The 22,680-nt window shown below is 37.9% G+C and overlaps 1 protein-coding gene across 6 annotated transcripts in view; it reads right to left on the bottom strand.

Annotated features, from left to right (window-relative positions):
- CNKSR2 (connector enhancer of kinase suppressor of Ras 2) overlaps window positions 1–22,680 on the bottom strand; it is a 2,909,208-nt gene that overhangs the window by 2,122,553 nt on the left and 763,975 nt on the right. The window lies entirely within an intron of this gene.

Raw genomic sequence — 22,680 nt, 5'->3', positions numbered from 1 at the left:
GTGGGAAAAGTCCACATGAGTCCCCCACACCTCCTTTTACTTGAATACATCAACCCTGAGATCAAACAATACTGGGGAAAGGGGAAAATCCCCCTATCTCTGGTATTCAGCAATCTAACAAAAGGATGGGTCTACTTCTGGATCCCTATCAGATCACTGAACTTTCAGAAACTTGAAATTCATATGGATGAGACCATATGAAAGAGTTTACAAAAACTTGAGTATCAAAAAAAAAAAATTACTTTTTCTTTTTTACTTTTATGAGGGGGCAAGCCCCCCACACCCCCTGCAAATTCTAAATACCTACTCAGAGATCGCACTGCAGTAAAGAAAAGGATAAATTTCCAGATCCTCTCTGTACTGCAATCTCCATTCAAAAGCTTTGCGTTTTCAAATACCCGATCATATGGTCTTGACCAAATGAATTTCAAGTCATATAGGTTTATATCACATTACTGAGTCTTCTGAAACTCAAAATTCATATGGTTCACGCTGCACCCCCCCCCCACAATCCCCTGAAATTTATATATACGAGCTTGAGACAGGATTTCTGCTCATCAGTTAAAGTAGTAATATTTCTTCATCTTTAGCCCATCCCCACCACCCGTGGACAGTGTACATGTATGAGTAGTTGCAACATTTGCACTGATGAAATCAGCCACAAGACATTAATTTCACTTCACTTTCTTTTTGCTGTTCTATACTGTACAGAAAAGATTTCTAGCAATGTCGTTTATGTGAAAGTGAGACAGACACCACATTAGGTGTGCTTTATCCTTGTATATATGACAGATTCCACCGCATTTCTTCCCTCTCTCTCTCTGCTACTCTTTCCCTAAGTTATACTGTATTAATTAACACTGAATTCATAATCTATGAATCCTGTTATGGTTTTAATACCTCCAGTTAAAACAACAAAACAGCAATGCAATCCTTATTATATCTGCCTTTGGAGGAGGGGGCAGCTGTACACACATACATTTGGACTTCCTACTGAAATAAAGTTACTCAAAGTAATGAGTGCCAACAAGCCAAAAATAAAGGACCAAAACCCAGTAAAAGAGTGAATCTCAAACATCACTTTCTCCATTAAACAAGTTTTTTTTTTTTTGCGTGGGCGGTAAACCTCCCAACACTCCCTGAACTTACATATACCAACTCCGACATCACCAAAAATTGGAGAAAGGGAATATTCCAGGAACCAGCCATCTTGAACATGGTATATGTATGTCTGTTTTCAGCCATTCTCTGTGTTTTTGGACTCACTCTACCAGGTCACAGCATTTGGCGAGTTCGATCTTCATCTGATTCACAATGGTCTGTGGGCTATTTCATGCCTAGCTGAAAAACTCTATTCAAAATTTCCTTCTGTCCTCAAGGAGGGCAGACAAGGTAGACTGTGAGAGCATTTGAGGTTGTCCATCCAATTATCTAGGGTTACCTAGAAAGTAGCAAGGGTGCTAATCTGCTTCATGTGTAGTGGACGTTTGTTCCAGAAGTGAGAGAGATGCTAGGATATGAATCTATCATGGCAACATGTCTTATTTATCTCACAATGAAGGCTTAGTTCCTTTAACAGAGTATTTGATTTACCATTAATTCTGCAAAAGAATAAGAGATCGAATAGGGTTGGATCTTTTATGTCATGAAAGGCTAGACATGCATCTCCACAGAGAAGTCTGTTAGAAATTGAGTACAGAGAAAGGGCAGCCAGTCTCTCTTTATAACAAAAATTTTTGAGGCTGTTGATCTTTTTAGTCATGAATCTCTGAAGTCTCTTAAGTTGAGTGATATGTTTAGATAAACACATGCCAAAAGATGGAGTATATTCAGTGATGAGTCTGATAAGGTATGAGCAACTGGGAATGGGCCATATAACAGGCTTTCCAAACTATTGTGGAGATATGATGGTCAAACCATAAAGAATTATCAACAAGAGTAGCCAGATCCCTTACAAAAATGCTTGCTTGGTGGGATGCATCAACTATACAGTAAATTAAACAGTTTTGTTTCCCAAAATGAACTATGCTACATTTATTTTACATTTAATTTGCGACCATTGTCCTTGCACCAATTATTAGCATGGTCTAAGCCTTGCTGAATCAATTGTGAATTAGATGAAGATCGAATATCAACACCTAATTTACAGTCATCTACAAACTTTGTTATCCTTAGGACAGAAGTGTTGGCCTAAAGGTCTATGAAAAATATTCCAAATAAGAGATAGCACAAAACTGAGCCCTGTGGTACACCACTCATAACTGTTTTATTTTCAAAAGTGGCACCTGCTTCTCTAACCACATGACATCTGTCAGACACCCAGTTAGCTATTCAGCACAAAACATAAGGATTTATATATAGATTTGCAAGTCTATTGATAATGCTTGCATGGGGGAAGAGTGACAAAGGATTTGGCCAGGTCTAGATATGCTATATGCACTGCATAACCACTATCCCTTGCTTTAGATACTTTTTTCAAAGAAATTAATAAGGATAAATAGGCAAACCTTCCACTGATAAAGCCAAATTAATGAGGGTCCATGGTTGAGAGATTTTCAATATCCAGATCAATGAAGTGTGAGATAACACCTTTTTTTAGCTTTACATATGAGGTCAGTGAAATTAAGAGGTTTATAGTTACCAAGGTCTGTGGTTGGGCCACCCTTGTGTAATGGCATTACAATAGCAGTTTTCCAAGCTTCAGGAATATAACCAGTGCAGAGGCTTAGATTAAAGAGTTAATTAGGGGTTCATAAAGGCCATATCTGGCACTGATAATCAGGCAACCTGGTATGTTACCAGAGTCCATGGATGAAGTTTTTAGTTTTTGAAAGGGCTGAGAGAACGTGTTCCATAGTAATAAAAGGGCTAGCTTTGAATGCGGAACATGTGGGACAGCTATAACTGTTGGTGGAGTAAAGTTTGCACAAAATTTGTTAGTTAGAATATTAGTATATTTCCTTTGGGTCAGACAGATTAGTATTATTTTGGAACTTCCTGACATAGTTAAAGAATGATTTGCAGTTATTTTTGAGCTTCCTAATGATTCCTATAGATCACAGCAGCCAGAGAGTGAGCATACATGATCACAGTTGTTAGTTTGTGTACAAGTTATTTAAGTTATAGTCAGTAAGCCTCTATAGTGATGTATTTGTGTAAAATAAAGCTGCTTAAACAGAACCCATGAAGACTTGTTTGTGTCCTAATATGAAAGCAACAGTTCCCTTAAGCTCCTTCTTAGTTTCTGCATTTGTTTGGTTCTTTGACTTGCTTTCCGAGGCGGTCTCCTATTTTGCTCAGTTCTTTGTTAGTTTGCCTAAGTGTGCTCTTAAGATAGGTAGAATGACGCCTCTTATAAGCATTAAGCAGTCATATAATTTATTTATACGGGTATCTCACCACAGGCATTTGTTTCTAAACTTGTTGTCAATAGGGACTGCCTTATCAATACAACTATTTAAGTGGGAGTAGAGGTCAGAAGCATAGGTAGCAGCTTTAGCAGTAGAATCCTTTTGAGGAGGATTACAACAGAGCTTATTTAAGTCATCAAGTAATGGAATAAGGTTTGCTATTGAGAAATCCATAGACACAGAGCTATTTACAGGGGAAGCACCACCAGTTTTAAAGGAATAAGGTCAGTCAATTATTGGCTGATTTAACAGGACATGATAAATATGTAGCTGTACAAGAAGTGGCCATATTCATCCGTGGTGTTGGTGCTGCGGTAGCGTTGTCGCCTCACAGCAAGACGTTGTCCCATTTGATTCTCAGCTAGAGCGTCTTCTGTGGAAACGTGCATGAATGGGCGTACCTTCGTTGAAGGTTGTGCGTTAGGGCCAGCAACTCAGCATGTAAAAATCAACTGCCAATCATTAGCGGACCGGAGTTCCGCTGTGGTGACCCCTAACCGGGAAAAGCCGAAAGACACAACAACAACAACAAGTGGCCATATTAGTGAGGATGACATCAATGGTACTGGGACTGCTAGTAACATGGTTAACTATTTGTGAAAGAGAGTTAGCATTATAAGGTCAAGAAAGCACTGGGCATGCCAACCAGTTGGCAGTGCAGGTCAGCCAGTTGATTGATGGATAGTTGAAATCCCTCAGTAGAAAGGATTCAGGTTTAATGGAAGTTTCAGATAATGTGTTAAAATAGCTATCATGCACAGAAGAGAACATAGACAGTGTTCTACAGCTTGCTATGAAGTGGAAATTAGTCTTGTTTAGGGTGATTTGGACTTCTAGGAGTTCACATGCTGTGTAATAAGGAATTTGTTGTGAGCTGATGATATCCTTGGCAAATAGTGATACTCACCCACAACTGCAAGTGGGTCTGAGTACATGACAGGCATTATACCCAGGAACAGAGGGAGAGCTTTTATTGCTCTGAAATCAAGTTTCTGTAACTATACATACACAAATGTGCTCAAGTTTGGGTACCCACATACATATACACATATACAAATGGTAGTTCTAAGCTCAGACATAGCTTAGCTATTTGATGTAGGTATGATGACAGACAATAAAAGTGCAACAAGAGCTAACATTTAAAACAAAAGCTCACACGAAATGGAGCCGTTGTAACCCGTTAGTTCTTGCAATGGAACACTGTCTTGATTATATGTATGTTTTAAGTAGGAAGCTGCAAAGTTTGTTGATCTAATTTGTTTTTTCAGCTAGTTTACTTGTCTGTTGCACTTATTCTGTGTGTTTTAAGTATTAACAGTGATTAAAAAAATCTAAATAAACTTGAATTTAGCTAGTGTATGCAAAAAGAAAAATTACTTTTAACGTTCAAACAGAAAATATAATTGCAGTCAGCTCAGATCACAATTCCACTAACCAGTTCCAAGGAATTCTACATTAAAAATCCAGTGCATACACCGAACGCATTCAGCATCAAAGGTTCCTGTTTCATTGCAACCAAGATGTTATCAGCTACAATGAAGCATGAATGAATCAATCAATGAAACCCCTCAAATATTGTCATAACAGTTTTGCTTACTATAAAGGCAATTAAGAGAAAGAGAGTAGATTAAACAATGGAAGATTAAAGAAAGACTGATTTACACATATTTATCCTGCAGCTGAATCTGAGAATCAATTCTACTGGTAAGCGAATGGAAAAAAAAGTGATCTATACAGAGATGCATGTTCTGAATAACTATTATAACTTTATTAAATTTAACAAAGCAAGTGCTTTCAAACCCCAGTATGTGCAGCCATACCAAGGTAATAAAGATAAATCCACCTACCAGAACTCCTCTGTAATATGATCTTGTTACATGCCACAGTATACTTTTGAAAACTGCATAAATACATTCCCCATTATTTAGCACATTCACTACCACCCTGAAGTCTGTGTTCTTTAATGAATCAAAGTGTTCTTGTACTGTTGTGGCTAGCTAGCTACAGTGGATATAAAGAGTACACACACCCTTGTTAAAATGCCAGGTTTTTGTGATATAAAAAAATGAGACTACAATAACTTATTTCAAAACTTTTCCCACCTTTAATGTGACCTATAACCTGTAATATTCAATTGAAAAACAAACACATCTGTTAGGGGAAAAATATAAAAAAAAAAAAAAAAAACGTACAATAAGCTGGTTGCAGAAGTGTGCACACCCTTAAAAAATACTTTGTTGAAGCACCTTTTGATTTAATTACACCATTCAGTCTTCTTGGATAGGAGTCTATCAGCATGGCACACCTTGCAAAAGTGCTCCAAATCTGTCAGATTCTGAGGGCATCTCTTGTGCACAGCCCTCTTCATAACACCCCACTGAGTTTCTATTGGATTTAGGTCTAGGGTATGGCTGGGCCCATTCCAATACTTTAATTTTCTTCTGGTGAAGCCATTCTTTTGTTGATTTGGCTGTATGCTTGGGTCATTGTCATGCTGAAAGGTGAAATTCCTCTTCATCTTCAGTTTTCTAGCAGACGCCTGAGGGTTTTGGGCCAAAAGTGACTGGTATTTGGAACTGTTCATAATTCCCTCCACAATGACTAAAGCTCCAGTTCCAAAAGCAACCCCAAAGCATTATACTGCCACCACCATGCTTCACCATGGGATAGTGTTCTTTTGCTGATGTGGAGTGTTGTTTTTGCACCAAATGTACCTTTTGGAATTGTGGCCAAAAAGTTCAACCTTGTTCTCATCAGACCATAACACATTTTCCCACATGCTTTTGGGAGTCTTGATGTATTATTTTGCAAATTTTACCAGGCCTGGATGTTTTTCTGTGTATGAAAAGGCTTCTGTCTTACAACCCTACCCCACAGTCCAGACATATGGAGAATACAGGAGATTGTTGTCACATGTAGTAGTACACAACCAGTACTTGCCAGAAATTCCTGCAGCTCCTTTAGTGTTGCTGTACGTCTCTTGGCAGCCTCCCTGACCAGTTTTTGTCTTGTCTTTTCATAAATTTTAGAGGGATGTCCAGTTCTTTGTAATGTCACTGCTGTCCCATATTTTCTCCACTTTTTGAAGACTGTCTTCACTGTGTTCCATGGTATATCTGATGCTGTGGAAATTTTTTGTAGCCTTCTCCTGACTTGTACCTTTCAACAATGAGATCCCTTTGATGCTTTGTAAGCTCTCTGTGAACCATGGCTTTTACTGTAGCAGGTAACTGAGTAAATGTCAGGAAAATCCTACTAGGACAGCTGGACTTTATTTGGGGTTAATCAGAATCTATTTAATTGATGGCAGGTGTGTACCCAAGAAGGTACTTCAACAAAGTATTACATTAAGGGTGTGCACGCTTATCCAACCAGCTTATTGCACATTTTTTTTATTTTGCTATATTTTTTCCCCTAACAAATGTGTTCATTTTTCAATTGAACTGTACAGGTTATAGGTCACATTAAAGGTGGGAAAAGTTTTGAAATGATTTATTGCGGTCTCATTTTTTTATATCACAAAAACCTGGCATTTTAACAGGGGTGTGTACACGTTTTATATCTACTGTACTTGCTTGTTTGTTTTTGTTAACAGGGGTAGAACACTGATCAAAAGCTGGGCATGTGGAGTCTCAGCCTGTTGTATACTTTACAATAAAACATGTATTGCATCATTAGATGATAAAGGAAACAATATGTACACAGACAACAAACAATGTGGTTTATCACATTTACTTCATGTGCACATTATCACACATACACTGATATACGACTTCCAGAGAAATTACAGACACACACTTTTTATAGTAGAGGAAATTATTAGAAATAGGTATGTACCCAATCCCAATCATTCTCATGCAGTGACTGATTTTGATGTCCCACTTGGATTGTAGGGGATCTACTTCCTCAGGGTGAACCTACTGAATTTGTTTTTTTTCTGAATGTGTGACTATTTTTGAATACTGATACTCATACTCTGTATGTATAATGTACAAATCCTAGAAGTACAATTTTAAAACATCCTTAAGTATATTTATTCATATGACTTGCATTTTATGTATACATTTTTATATTGCACATTTCTTCAAACCACATAAGTGAGAATCTTTTTTTTTTTTTGTAAAATCAGAGTGAAAAACAGGGTCTTACAACAGAGACCACCATATATAAAGTGAACACAGAAAAATTAGTAAATCTAAGAGCCAATGTTATCCAAAGAGTTATAGAGCAAGGGTGTTCTAGTTGCTTATATAGCCAAAGTCATATAGGGTGTCAAGCTATAGCAAGGTGCATATAAATATAACAGAGCATGCAAAAGGAAGCTCACTGTTGAGTATCTAGCTGTTATAAATTGCTCTCGTATCCCATTTCTACTTTCTCTTTCACTATCCCTAGTCTCACATAATTGTATCTTTTTTTGCTCTAACAAAATAATTAAGTACTTCATTCTACAAGTCCATAACAACATTTTTGAAGTAATACTTTCTCTAGTCCACAATGAGAAGTGCCCATTTAAGATGATGTCCTCTCCCATTCAGTCTGGTTTTTCTTCCTAGATGTTTCCCTGTATGCTCCTCATCTGACTTCAATGTGTGGGCCACGTTCTAGCTTCTAGTTCACAAAGACTGAAATAGCACAATGTTTTATGCTTTTCTTGTATGGTTCACCCTCTAATCTATTGCCTTTGCCATCCTTGTTACATTACTTTGTACTCACTCAGTTCTCCTAGGTTTCCTCTTCCTGAATGGTGCCCAGAATGAGACACAATAGTTCAGTTGAAGTTATACAAGTACCACATTAAAATGGCATTGCCTCTTTATTCCTAGAGGCTGTTTCACTTTTAAGACACCACAAAATTCTGTTCGCTTTCACTTTAAAGGCATCTCGTAATTCTGTTATCTTTAGTTTTTCCTCATCTCGTACTACTCTTGATGGAGTAATCATTACTTCTTAAAATTCTAGTAATCATTACTTCCAAGTGTTTCTGTTTTGATTAAATTTCAGTTTCTCCTTTACAGCTATGTTGCTAGCTACAGGGATCTTTCAAAATGCTTCTATCGCATTCTCTTCTGTTCATCTTGTTTTGGTGTTCTCCAATTTACATTCCCAGTGCCACATATGACATTATGTATACATACAGGCAATCCCACACACACACACACACACACACACACACACACACACACACACACACACACACACACACACACACACACACACACACACACCCTCGACTCCAGCAATTTATCCAACAGCTTCCACATTGTTCTAAACACCCTATACCACTCTTTGGTTTCTTTAGGTGTCTCCTATTTGGTACAGAGTTAAAGGCCTTAATGAGTAGGTCCACCTAATGCCACAGTTGAGTTATAAAGATGGACAAGCCTGGTGTAACAGCATTTCACAATTATGAATCTGTGTTAGTTGTGCATAGATGTTATCCTTCAATATTCAGTTAAACTTTATTTCAGGATCTACTATCACAATCACAAGAAAAGTTAGGCTAATCAGCTTATGGTTAGCTACTGAGCTATTTACTCCACCATTATGTGGTGACATCAATATACCTAGCTCCATTCATAAGTCTAACTTCTCAATCAGCAAATGATTAAATGTCATAAGTGGTTATTACTTGAAAAAATGTCTAAGGATATTTACACATATTTCACTTTGCAGTTAACTATAAAGTCTGGGGTTCACAAGACCCGACATGCATCTTTACATAAAAGCCTATTTTCAAAGAATTCTTTGTTTAAGGCTGAAAGCTGCCATCCAAAACATATGGTCAGTAATATATTGAAATGACAATTGATAGGATGAACATAATATAATAACCCAAATTTATACCACAGCAGTAAAGGATAAATCTTAATTAACAGACTATGATGGAAGTACATAGGTTACCATGAAAAGATTTATTATACCACAAAGATTATATACAGCTGATAAATCATTAGAAGTAAAAACAGTTATCTTCACATATCAGTAACACTTTTCATATAAGGCAGATAATTTAATAAAAAATGACTAATTTAAAAAAAAATAGATTTGTGAGACTGATGATCAGATTCTTGTAGTTTCTCATTTAATAAAACTAAAATATCCTGGCAACATTTTAATAAACATAAAAAATGGGTTTACTATAAACACTTAAACTTTTGAGCAGTTTAACTGAGAAGGTATTTAGTATTATATAATGATGTACAAACACGTATGGCTTGAACATATTGATTACATAGTCAGCAGTACTTTAACACAGTAAAAGTTTCATTCTACCTTTTAAAGAGATGCTTTCTTTTTATACCCTGTTTTATAAGGGAGTTGATAATATATGGTATTGTGTTCTGCAGAAAATGATTGTATATCTATATGGTGTTTTAACTTACAAAATGTCTATTTTCTGATTTTAAAAGTGGAAACATGAAGGTGCATATCAGCTGGTCATATCATATGACCTTTTAGTTCTCTTAAAAATGATGAGATTCATAGCACTTTATAGTAATGAACACATCGTACATGTCAAACAGGCATATTTAGAACTAATGTTCTGGAAATACATTTAGTGTTCACTCAGTGGCAGACCCCCATGCTGAATTTTGTTGTTGCTTTTATTTCATTTTTTTCCTTCATGCCCAGAAGTGTCAGCCTACAATGCTGTTAGGAAGTAAACAAATACCAGAGACACAGATGGCACATCCCATCAGGGGGCATGCTTCAGATCAATTAACATAAAAAAATTACACTCAGGCGAGATCATCAGCAAATATCTAGAGTTCACATCGATGAATGTGCCCCATAAAATTTTTTTGCACCTTCACAAAAAATACAAAAACAAATGGAGAATAAGTAACAAACCTTTGAGCAATGGTAAAAACTGTGTATGTATAATTTATAAGCTAAACTTTCTGGTCTCAGCCTCTCAGTATATAGGTAAACAAGTTACCATCTCACTGTTTTGTACTGTTTGGGAGAGTCTAAAGATTTTGAAGTGGGAAATGACTTCAAGAGCTATAGTGAATCTCAGCCACTTAAGAAGTGAACTGAGCAATTAGATCTTTGTCCAGCAAAAGTCTTGGTCATGAGCTTAGGCTGCCAGAGAATTTGCTACTGCATACAAATGTTTTTAGAATAGTATGATGCTGGATCTTTAAAGCGTTGTGGTACTTGTGTGGGCATCTGGGCAGTATTCCACAACTCTATATCACTCTCCTTTTAGAAGAAAGACGAGGAATCGGTTCTTATTATAAAACATTAGTAGATTACAATTCATAACATAGCTACTTGACATCATGCCCAATGACTCGATTTACATCTGTGGCACGTTCTGCAATGCATTAATAAAAAGTATTTGCAACAAATTTAAATCAAAAAAGCATTAAATAAAGTTTAACAGTTATACATATAGCAATTTACATGGAGAGACATATGCAGAGAGTGTCTGTATAATCTCTTCTGGGACCCTAATGTTTTTTTTTTTTTCTAGTTAAGATACTTTTTTTGTACACTTTGCTCCTGCTACCTCTTAGTCATCAGCCCCCTCAATAGTCAGCTTGCCCATTCAACCCTCATCACAAAGGTGAGGGCCGAATGTGAGGGGTTATTATTCAGACAGCTTTTAGGGGTGGTTCAAGTTTTTTTTTTCTCTCCATAGCCCTAAATGCACATTCATGATGCACTGCTGATGATGAATGTGCAATGGGTTGTCCATGACGAATGTCTCCTCACTTCTGCAAGGATCATGCTCTCCCAGCCAGCCCTGCCCTTTCCCACTGAGTAACAGCAGTGGTTTCCTCAGTCTTTACCATGGAATCTGCACTGCCCACTATGCTTCCAGGTGTATGCAAGCCCCTCCTTATTTCCAAGAGTGGTGAACAGGCCATGTACTCTCACTCCTATTCCTCCCTGCCTGCCTCTTCTGGTGTTGGGGCCACTAATTGAACCCCACTACTTGTGCTGCAGTCAGGGTTCCATCACAGACCCAAGCATATCAGGTTATCATTTGACCAATACCACTGCTGAACCAGCAAAGTACCTTTTTGTCAATAACTGCAGAGTCATATTCCATCAGAGTGCATCCATTTAGACAGTAGTTGGGTTTTTATAGGGTTACTACACCATCACCCACCCAAAATGTGGGAATTTTTTGTACAGATCTTTTATTGCAATAACTATGAGGTTACACAAATTAAGATGGAGGGAAAGCTTATTGTTTAAAATTAAACAAATGTTCCTTTTATGCCAAGTTAGTACAATCTCAAAGCTGCTATATTTAAATATGGGGGATCTGAGAGGGGAACACAAAAACATACAGTACACCTTCTCCATGAAATGTAACTGTGATACAAGTGGATTAGTCAATGCATGGAAAAATAACTAAAAGCTGTACTTTAATCTTGATATACTGGTTATTTGCATGAGAATGGACAATGTAGGAAACACAACATCACGTGTCCTCGTTGTTTCAGTACTATGGAAATATACCAGTTACAGCAAATAATATGTTCTCTTTAGTGGAATTTATGGGCATAAATGCAGAAATGTATGTGAATTTGTATACTCAGAGTTTGGAGATATATGCCATGATTCAAAGAATGCTATTTACAGACTTGTAGAAACAGAATTAATTTATCTCAGGATGAATAAGTATCAAAGCAACACAATTTCACCCTCAGAAATAAACTACAAACCATAAGTCATTAAGTCTCAATTTAATTCATTTCTCAAACAATTAGACGGCTGCATGAAGCACAGTAACTGATATCTGATTGGTATGGCTAATAGATAATCAGATGAGCAAGCACACAGCACAGAACAACAACTGTGAACTAAATCTCAAAAGATCAATAAACACCCCCTGCAGATTTAACCAAGGTAGCTCAAATCTGGAAGGAAAAACAGTCTGGATAATGCAATGATGTCTGTCAATATAAAAAAATGAAAACGAGAAAAGCTTTTCAGAACAGATATTTGGACAGAGAATACAATAACAAATAGATTAGAAAAATAAATGCTGGCTGTTTTAACTGGTACCAGTCAATATTTGAGATGACATATGGAAGACTGTTTTTGCATTCGTACATTAACATAATAATTATAGCTTATCCACCTTAAAAATGTATTCAGAAGATGTCCGTTATATCTTGTTAATGTGAAGGTGATTGCCCAACAAGTGATGCATAGGATATAACAGGACAGTAATGTGTTACATGGCTGATTAATCCTGGAATGGTTACAACAGAACAGTTTTTCATTTCATGAAGGATGTCATCAGGATATGATGGAGGGGAAACCGTTAAGTACAATTTTCAATGTACAGGGCTTCATGCACAAAGCAAAATAACATGATTCATTAAAGCTTCCTTCACTAAAGGCTGCTGAAGCCAGTACTGATTCCTCATCATATAGCATTGGGTGAAAGGAAATGTCTCTTTTGTGAAAAACATGTTAAATTATTGTACATCCAAGGCTTAAAGTATGTTTTTACTTATAACAACTTATAGGGGAAATCATGACCGTTTACTTTGATGCAGAAATAGAAATGCAGTGATTATACCAGTTGGCTTCTATTTTGTGAAAGTGGGTGAAAACATTCTACCAACATAAGTAAGTGGAATTTTAAATTATTTACATGACAGACTGATTCCTGCATCCCTCATTCCCTTATTCCACCCAACTAAAGACGATAAATTAAAACAAAGAAATGTCTAAAACCAGGTAAATGGCCAACAAGAAAGCAGTTTGTGAGTTAGCAGAAATATATCTGTAAGATCAATACATGGTACAAAAAGTAAAGGCCTCAAACAATCATACCGTGTGGAAGTAGACAACACAATATAATCACCAACTCTGTATTGCTTATGTATTACTGTACTGATATTTACACTTAGAAAGACCATTATTTTGTTTGTTTCTGCAACATCATAACTACATGGTACTGGCACAGTTAATAATTTTGTGTTATACCATCTCTCACTATTTTTAGTTTGGGGAACTCGTTCATGAATTTGTAATTGATAAGGAAATGATGTATAAAATCTTACCATGACCATAGATGTCGTCCTCTTCCATGTTGAAGTATTTATCACATATGAGATTACTCCTCTTGCTACCTGAATGTCCGGCCAGTATACAAAAGATTTCAGTCACTGTGTGGTGAGTGGGATGTCTGACATGGCTAGCAGAACATGGGCCACAAAGGTGACGTCTGCATGCACCAGCCCTCAGAACTGTAAGCCCCAGTCGGAACCGGTCTGAGCAAAGGTAATGCCAGCCCTGTGCCATCTAGAAAGGAAAAAGCTGCATAGTAGGAAGGGGAGGTGGATGGGAAGGAACACTGCAACATGGAAGAGAAGGACATCTATGGGTGCAGTGGAAAGCCCAAAGGGCAAGGCTGAAAACTGAAAATGACAGGAACCCACAGCAAAGACACTGGCATCCTTAATATCTAAGGTGGCCATGAACCCAAGGGGGAGGAGGAGTGGAAAGAGGGTTGGTAAGGTCAACATTCTGAAGGTTGGGACCTGATGGAAATGGTTGAGTAGAGAGAGGTCCAGAATTGGCCTCCAGGGACCGTCTTTTCTTGGAACCAGGAAAATCCTGGAGCAGAAGCTTCTTCCTTTTGCAGACAGTGGGACTGCTTGAATGGTGACATGAGCCATCAGGTTGTCTAACATTGGCTGCAGTAGGGGGAGATGTTCTTTTGGTGTTTGTGGGATACCCCTTCTCTTTGGAGGCATGAACCAGGTCATAAAATACCCATTCTGTATTACAGAGAGGCCCCATTTGTCTGAGGTGATAAGTGTCCACACTTGAGACATTGAGAAAGGTGTTCCAAGTGAGGGATAGAGGGAGAAAGAGGGGTTCTAAGTTTGTCAGGTAGTCAGACAATACCTGTCCTGTCTTGAAAGGACAGCCTTTGGCTAGAAGAGGTGGGGGCTCTGGTTGTAGTAGGTTGCTCCCTGGAAGTTTTTCTAGGCCTTGTGGAAGCAGCACGGTGAGAGTGCTTTCTAATAAATTGTGTTTTTGCTGGGTAATTCCTCTGAAATTTTGGAATATGAGAAACCAGCAGGTGTTTTAAATCCTGCATCTCCTTCCCTTTTGCTGTAATGACTTAAAAATGTCAGCCACTTTTGTTCCAAACAGGACTGTGCTGTCCAAAGGGGCATCAACCAGCTTGGCTCTAAAGTCATCTGGTAAAGGTTGTAGGCATAGCCAGGATTACCTACTCAAAGCAGGTGCTGATGCTGCTGATCTGGTTGAGGCCTCAACAGCATCATAACTGCACTTTACAGAGTGCCTGATAACCTGTGAAGTGAGAGCAACTAGGGCAGACACTGAAGGTTTGACAGTAAAATCTGGGGAGTCTGATAATTCCTTGGAGATCTTCTCCAATGGGGGTAAGACATATTTAGCCATGTGTGTCTGGTAATTAGTAGCTCTAAAAGCCAGAGTAGCAGAAGTGTATATTTTCTTACACCTGTGCTCCATAGATTTGCTGTCCTTGTCAGCAGGGAGAATGGTGGTGGAAGGCAATAGTTTTGAAGCCATATCAGTGGAACTGGAAATGGAAATAGTGGCAGGGTCTGCAACAGGACACTTAACAAGAAACTTTGCATTCTCAGGAACTTTATAAAACCTGCCAGGTTTGTGTAGAGCAGGTGGCTGAGAGTCCAGGTTCTGGGGTACTGAAGAGAAGGCATCCAGGAAGGCAGGTAGAATGGGAGTAACACCATCTGAATGAGGTCATAACACCTTTTTTGGACCTCTAACATTTTAGATGATTCCTACTTGAAATGTTTCTTCATTTTAGTAATAATTTCCCCAAAGATCAAGTCCTCTGCTGGGGAGTCAGTGTCAATGGATTCTTCCTCTGGAGAGCCATATCTCAGGGGGGAAGGTATCTGGGAGGTATATGATAAGGATTCTTCAGAAAAAGAGTCAGATAATTCCTCCTCTTGCTTCTGCAAGGAATCTGATGTCTGACGCCTAGGGTTCAGGATGGAAAGACGGATAGTGGATGTCCCTGGAGTGGCAGGCCGTAAGGCCATGAAGGCATTAAACAGACTTTGGCTGAAGGCCTGCCAGTCTGGAATACTTTCAGGAGCAGGAGATGCGCATTTTCTTTTTTTCCTTCCTTTTGAGAGACCTAGTGGGCATCTGCATGGAGGAAGGCTTGAAATCCAGTGATTAAGGTATCAGAGGCATCCAATGGACCTGCAAGAACACTGGTTCCCCCGGCATCATAAAAGCCTCTGTAGATGTGCCTTCCGCAGAAGATTGTGTGGTTTCCATGAAGGTACCCACTGTATCTGAAGAGGCAGACCCCAATTCTTCACCAGGCCAACATCAGCCACAAGCTGAGGGTCAGACAAAAAAGGCACAGCTGTAGTCATAGGCCTGATGGTCTTGGCCTTCTTTTTCAGTGGTTCAGAAGGTAGGTCAGTGGAACCCTCCATACCTAAGGCTAACTATTTGAGACATTGGTTTTCTAGGTATAGGTTAAGTGCATGCAGACAGCTGCGGAGAGTTTTGGGTACAAGCACCTATAAAATGGAGCAGGCCTTGTGGTTGGTGTGACCATCCTAAACAGAAGAGACACTGATCATGGGCAACATTGTAAGGTACCTGATGTCTGCACTAGCCCTTTCTAGATGACATGAACAAGCATTAGGATAAAATAAATGACTGAAAAGGTTCCCCAATGGGGTACTTATCTGATTTCTTCTGAATCTGATGGCAGGAACACCTGATGTTTGACTGGCAGCTAAGAAGTTCTGAGGGCTAGTGCGTGATGTCACTTTTATGGTCCATGTTCTGTTAGTCACGTCAGACGTCCCACGCACTATACAGTGACTCAAATCTTTTGTACACTGGCTGGACGTTCGGGTAGCAAGAGAAGTAAACCCATATGTGATGAATACTGCAACATATGAATAGAAGGACATCTTTGTATGCTATAATTAAATATCCCCATATCCTACAACATCTAAATCTTTGCAAGTTACATACCATGATTCAGTCATAATGTATGCTAAATGTCCAATTTCTTAGACGGTCTTGTTACATATACCTCTACTCATTTACCAGACAGGCTATTTTTTATTTACATAAAGGGGACAGGTTATTGAGTGGTCCAACCAAACTATGTGGCAGAATGACTTTTTACTTCGGTGGTATACTAAATATACAGCTTTCAGTATCAAATGCCTTAATTGCAATAGTTTCATAATGCACAGATAAGATAAATCACTGACTATCTAAATAGCACATTTAAATCAAGGAAATAAATATCTGAAACACCAGACAATGTGATGCCTTGGTGTACCACTGACCAGTTTTATTTAAATTTAAATTTATCTTTGAGAGTGATGTTTAATAATAACAATCAAGATAACCTTGTTCAAAGTAGTTTTAAAAAACCTAGTGTTTACATCCCTCCCATGCACCCGTTACTGGGAGCGTTCAGTAAATTAGTTGAAGAAGATATTTATAGGATGTATGATGTGAGAAAAAGAAGGCAGGATAATTTAACATATGGTGAGAGAACAGCACTTAAAAGACTGATGAATGATTCTTCCATCACCCTGAGGCCTGCGGATAAGGGAGGAGGAATAGTAGTGATGGATACGCCAGAGTATTTGGATGCAGTTAGGAGAATGTTAGGTGACTGTAAATTCTATGAACGTATCCCTTATGACTCTCTAGTGAGTTATAGTGTGAAGATTTGTGATGTCTTGGGGGATTTGTTAAGTAGGGGCCTTATAGATGATTGCATGTGTTCTTTTTTGGAAGTACCTCATCCTTTAGTCCCGGTTGTTAAGGGGCTTCCTAAAATTCATAAGAGCCTGGTTAACCCACCACTTCGGCCTATTGTGTCAGGTGGTGGGTGGTTAACAGAGCCTTTCTCCTTATATTTAGAGAAGTTCTTGAGACCTGTGGTTGATGCCCATAGGTTTATTTTGAGAGACACTAAACAGTTCTTGTTAGATCTTTATGAACATTTGAGGGATGCATCTGATCATCAAGATTGTCTGTTTGTTACTTTGGATGTGAATTCTCTGTTCACTGTTATCCCCAACCGAATAGGTTTGGATTATATTAGGCGACATCTTAATAACTATTCTGGGTATAGTGAAGATAGAATCAGTGTTTTACTGACACTTTTGGATGTTGTTCTACACACCAATGTATTTGGATTTGAACAGGAGTTTTTTATTCAGTTGGATGGCGTAGCTATGGGCACTTCATGTGCCAATAGCTACGCCAACCTGTTCATGGCTGAATGGGAGTTTGACTTTATGATTCCTCATCCTAGTTTCCAAGCTCATGTCACTTTCTACAGGCGTTTTGTTGATGACCTCTTCCTGTTATGGAAGGGGTCTGTTCAACAGCTTGTATCTTTTATAACTGACTTAAATACTTGTACTGAGTATCTTAGGTTTAGTTATGAGTTCTCTTATCATAAGCTTTCTTTTTTGGACATATTTGTTGAGAGATTACCTAATGGTATTATTAATACTGGGGTCTACAGAAAGCAATGTCATAAAAATTCGATTTTACATAGACACAGTATGCACCCTGGTTATGTTTTCCACAATATTGTTAGGGGACAGAGTATGAGGGCTTCCAGGTACAATCCCACAGAGGAAGGGTTCCGTCAGGACTTGTTAGATTTAGATAGGAGGTTGGCCCTACGGGGATATAAGATGGATGACATCACAAGAGGACATGAGGATATATTTGAGTTGAGATCTGAAGCAGCTGCTCCATATTTTTCTGAATTAAGTTTTGGAATGGATATACGAGACCCCACTAATATTCACACTCATAGCCCTATTGCCTTCTCTTTGTTTTATACTAAAGATGTGGGTAGCATTAAGGATGTGGTGAGGAAGCATTGGGGTATATTGTCGGTGGATCCACATATCCTTGGAATTGTCGGTGATGGCCCACGATTCAGGTATAAGAACAAAAAGAATATTAAGAGGCTATTATGTGATAGGGTGATTAACAATCCTGGGATTACTGTTCCATTTGGGACTATGAGGTGTGGGAAGTGCAATTTCTGTGACTACATTTGTGGGGACCCAGTATTTACACATCCCACTACCTATTATTCTTATACATTCAGGAATAGGGGTGATTGTATGTCCAGGGACCTCGTTCATTTGGCTATGTGTAACGTCTGTTCGTCATTTTATGTAGGTAAGACGAACAGATGTTTAAGGACCGTAAGAACATTTGTACAACATTAGGGTCAAAAATGCTACGAATGCTTTAGCCAAACATGTTATGGACACAGACAGTTCCCATACTTTCAATTTCAGGATTATAGAGAAGATTAATGCTACCATCAGGGGTGGGGACATTTGGGCTATTACTGAGAGTAGGGAAAATGCATGGATTTTGAAGTTGAGATCAGATATGGCCCCTGGGCTTAATGCCAAGGTATCCTTAAAACTTTTTTAAGGATGAGAAAACTTAGAATCAAATAAGATATTGAATTTATATGTTTTTATTAATATGAATTAGTTGTCAGGAAGTTTTTATGATTATTTTATTACTGATGCTTCAATGATGTATATAGAATTACAGTTGAATTTGTTTGAATGAGTTGGTTGCTAAGTATTTAATTAGTTGTTAATGATTTTTAATTGTTTAGGAAGGTAGATGAAACACTGGATAATTGTAGTAAAAAGTCCACAAGTCAGCTGTTAACTGAAGTTAACACTCTTTAATTCCACTCTGTAAACGTTAAACACCAAAGACAAACAGTGTTTTTCGTCCCAGTCACTACCGGAACTTCATCAGACAATTACTTCCTGTAATAGTAGTGCTTATATACAAAATAGTACATCAGCAACATTAATTAAATTGTCAATTAAACAATTAAAAAAGAGAGTTAATCTTAAACATTAATAAAGTAAAGTAAAATAGGGTCCATTTTTCTAAACAAGCTCCATACAGTCTAAAGTTCACAACTAACTAATGAAGCTAAACATAAACTGAACCCTAGTATCAATAAAGGTCAACAATTGTAAAAGTGCGTGTCATAAATTACTTGGAAGCACTTCAGTCCTAGTTAAGTTTCATTGTTTTGATAAACAGTTTCCATGGATTATAATTCCCCGTTTAGGACATTGAAAATAAATGCTCCCTATACAAGTAGTTCCCTATCTAAAAGTTTATAATAAAAGCCACGCTTAATATGACATAAAAAAGCGTAAATAAACGTAAAACAATACAAAAAGTATATAAAAAGATAGTACATGTAAGCAACTGTTTCCTCCATGCTGCAGAGATCCTCAACTCCGCTGTAATCTCACAGGCTGCAGTGTAAACACCACATAATAGTTACACGGGCCAAGTAGTCTCACTCCCCTACTGGGATACGGTTACCAAGAGAACAAATTGTATATATCATCAATTGCCAAATCGTACATCCACGATCACAAGCACCCCCAAAAGGCATCGACAAACCTGTACATATCGCAGTTCCCCACGTCCTACAACGTTATATCAGCTCACCAAGCTTGAAAGCCACATCGCCTATTTCGGTGCAACCTAACTTAGTTGATCGCAAAAAGTAATTGTCTGATGAAGTTCCGGTAGTGACTGGGACGAAAAACACTGTTTGTCTTTGGTGTTTAACGTTTACAGAGTGGAATTAAAGAGTGTTAACTTCAGTTAACAGCTGACTTGTGGACTTTTTACTACAATTATCCAGTGTTTCATCTACCTTCCTTAGCGGTTGCCAGCTGTGTTTTCTTGGTTTTGCTTACACTTATTTCGTTGCTGATTTTTAATTGTTTGTTTTTCCTGCTTTTTTAAGTATTTATAGACTCATTGTTATGTACTTTGTATTGAGTCTGAAGAAACCGCAAGGTGAAAGCGCTAACTCTGGTACCTGTCTGTAATAAAGAAAACGGATTTTATACTTTGGGAGTTCTTTTCTTGGAGAAGCTGTGCCGTTTTGAGGTGGATGTAATACATTGGTGACATTTTATCTAGCTACTTTTTAAAGCTGTGTTTCGCCCTCACCTTTTGCTACGTTTTTATAGTTTTATTTGCTGTTTGGAGTGGGCGTTTACCCTGTTCTACTACCATTTACATTGATCTGTTATTTAAATTAATGGCATTATGTTTTCTGGAGTATCCAAATAAGATACTCCATTGTTTCCATTTCCATTTTGACAGCATAAAGACAATGCAGTTTTTTGTCCAACTTCAACAAAGATTTTAAAATCAGTCAGGCCTCTTAAGGAATTTTATATTTTTAATCATCAGGGATAGATATTCATCACTCGTTTGCTTTACGTGTCTTTATATGTAACATTTTACATAACTCAGTAGTATTGTAGCATTCATATTTATTTGTTAACTTGGTAAACCCACTAGACATAAGTGCCTCTTTTCTTGGTGATATGAGACTACAGTCTGATTGCTTGAGCTCTTCACGGTCACATCAGAAGAAAATGAACAATTATTAGAGAGTGAAATTCAGGACTACAACAAAGGCCCTCATTTGCAGCTCTAAGTTTTAATCTTCTCTCTTAAAGCCCAGAGTTAATGAATGAACACATACAAGACAAACAGCAGTTTTATTTTGCATGCAAATTGTATAATGGCCACTAAAGATAATAAAGAAAAAAACAGTGTACACACAGAACCCAGAGGTGCTTTGATTTAAGGTGTTATCAAAGACAAATATAGCATGTTTAAATATTCACTCATTATGTACACTTGCATTTGCAGTTTCCTCACAATCAAAACAACAGATGCATGTACAGGTGGTTATCATTTGCTGGCTGGGGTAAGGAGGCATGCTTTTGATATACAACTGTCAGTAACAGGTTGAAATAGGTCACCATGTTCTGTTTGCTCTTTCAGTTTCATCCAGATCTGGCATCAAAGTGATACATATAGTAGCTAGCTGTCTTTTGGGCATTGGCTTTATGAAGCATGCTCTCTCTCTCTCTCTCTGTGTATGTATATATATATATATATATATATATATATATATATATATATATATATATTTGGGAGAGCTACAAAATCTTGAAAGACCAAAAGCCTGAGACCAAAATCCTGAAAGTTCAAAATACTGAAAACACACAGGATACCAACACTTACTATATTCCAGCAGAAGTACATACAGAAACATATTACCCTTTAAGTATAAGCAGTGGGGTGGAAGCCATCCTGTGCCCCTCACACCCCCTGTTACTTTTTATTTTATTTTTATTTTACATTTGTTGACCGGGATAGTCTGACTGGATGCATGTCCATTTTCAGCAGAGGCCCGGGGAGAAATGCTCCAAGGGTAAGCATATACAGCATTACATAATACCAGCATTACATATTACAAACAGACTATTTACAGATATTACATAAGTAAGCAAGTTAAACAAGTTCCACAGGTTAGAGTTAATCCTGAGCGCAAGTCAGGATTAAATTAAATTACTCAGTAAACTGGTTAACAGATTTTTACACATTCTAGAGAGAGTTAAGCCAGGCTTGATACATTGACATAGCCAGTTAAATGACAAATGTTGTTTGAGTCTAGTTTTAAATTGACCTAAGGTGGAAAGTAAGGTAATACCAGCTGGAAGAGAGTTCCAGGATCTACTTACAGAATTTGCAGAGAGACTAACCGGCTGTGTTATTAATTTTGCTACTCCGAATTAGTAGTTTGTTAGAGGATCGAAGCGGTCTAGGATTGTTACAGGGGGAGATAATATTTTTAAGTGCAGGAGTATTGTCCGGATTACAGAGGATTTTATAGGCTATAATCAGTTGGTTATACTGGACTAGGCTGGGTAGTTCAAGCCACCCAAGCTGATTTAGATTGATGCAAAGATGTGTCCTAAAAGGCAAACCTGGCAATGTGGTTGTAGCAAACTGAGAGTTTGCTAAGGACAGTCTTGTTTAAATTTGAGAGTAGAGGGGATGCATACAGAAGGGTAGAAAGAAAGTGAGAGTGAGCTATGGCAATTTTAGCTGGAGGGGTTAGGCAGGCTTTTATTCTGTAAAGTGACCCTAGATTTTTATTGATGGTTTTGATAGTTTGGTTAACATGTAGATCGAATTTTAGATTATTGTCTAAGATGACACCTAATCGTTTTGTAGAGGGGTCAGGGGAGATTACTGTGCCATCATTTGAATTTATGGTAAAGGTGAAAGCGGTGGACCTACGTATTGGTGAAAATAACAGCATTTTAGTTTTTTTGGGATTTAGGATCAGATGATGTTCAGAAAGCCAGTTTTCTAT

Source organism: Protopterus annectens, chromosome 5.part0 (assembly GCF_019279795.1).
Source record: "Protopterus annectens isolate FY-2018-M chromosome 5.part0, PAN1.0, whole genome shotgun sequence".
Lineage (NCBI taxonomy): Eukaryota > Metazoa > Chordata > Ceratodontiformes > Protopteridae > Protopterus > Protopterus annectens.
This window is presented reverse-complemented; position numbering and strand designations above follow the sequence as displayed.